Source organism: Sapajus apella, unplaced genomic scaffold (assembly GCF_009761245.1).
Source record: "Sapajus apella isolate SASKATOON/1434 unplaced genomic scaffold, GSC_monkey_1.0 scaffold15665, whole genome shotgun sequence".
Taxonomy (NCBI): Eukaryota; Metazoa; Chordata; class Mammalia; order Primates; family Cebidae; genus Sapajus; species Sapajus apella.
In genome coordinates, this window is record NW_022452586.1 from 1 (window position 1) to 1,187 (window position 1,187).

At 35.6% G+C, this 1,187-nt stretch overlaps 1 non-coding gene across 1 annotated transcript; it reads right to left on the reverse strand.

Moving 5' to 3' along the window:
* Positions 1-413: 413 nt before the first annotated feature.
* LOC116548571 lies at positions 414-516 on the reverse strand. The gene has a single exon (XR_004267468.1). It is a non-coding gene; the product is annotated as a U6 spliceosomal RNA (small nuclear RNA).
* Positions 517-1,187: the final 671 nt, after the last annotated feature.

Genomic DNA, 1,187 nt, shown 5'->3' on the forward strand with positions numbered 1-1,187 from the left:
CATTTCTCTAATTACCAGTGATGAGCATTTTTTCATATGTTTGTTGGCCTCGTGTATGTCTTCTTTTGAAAAGTGTCTGTTCATATCCTTTGCCCACTTTTAAATGGGTTTGTTTGTTTCTTTTTTGTAAATCTGTTTTAGTTATTTGTAAATTCTGGATATAAGTCCTTTGTCAGATGGGTAGATTGCAAAAATTTTTCCCATTCTGTTGGTTGCCGGTTGACTCTAATGGTTGTTTCTTTTGCTGTGCAGAAGCTCTGGAGTTTAATTAGATTCCATTTGTCTATTTTTGCTTTTGTTGCCAATGCTTTTGGTGTTTTAGTCATGAAGTCCTTGCCTATGCCTATATCCTGAATGGTTTGCCTAGGTTTTATTCTAGGATTTTTATGGTGTTAGGTCTTATGTTTAAGTCTAAAAATATGGAACGCTCCATGAATTTGCATGTCACCCTTGTGCAGGGTCCATGCTAATCTTCTCTGTATCATTCCAATTTTAGTGTAACTGCTGCTGAAGCGAGCACAAGTGTTCATCTTTATTCTACTTACCATTCTGCAGAATGTCACTAGATCTGTGTCTCACTTCATAGAAAATAAATCTTTAGGCTATTTTTTTTAAATAACATATTTGTTTTTCACCTAAAGGTGGCTCACATACCCATATTTATGCTTAAAAACTCTTCTTTCATCGCACTTTTCCTGATTTTCCTTGGATAATTAAATAATTGTTCTCACTTCCTGCTTTTGGGTTGGCAGTTTAGTCCTGTTTCTAGAGCAGCTTTTGTTGCAGATCATGAGATAAAACCACTTTTCTATTCTTCTTTCCAGTTTCCTTACATAATACAATTGAAGAGCCAGTGGATCCCACTGGATAAATCAATTGTGAAGTCAACTAAAATGCTAAATGGGGTCTTCAGTGTTATCCATCCATAAAGAGAACACATTGCAAATATTGTTAACAAGTCCAAACTGGTACCTTTCCCCTCTAAAATTGACTCTCTTGATTTATAAATACCGTGGCTTATTTTTCAGGATGGTTCACTATTTTCCCACTTTATTTCATAAATAATGAAATTCTTATGTCCTTCTTGGACCAGAGTCACAGTCAAATGCACATCATTTTACACACACACATTCACACACTTAACAATATGGCTGTCCTTCTGACACTTTCTGTGGGCCAAAGTTGAG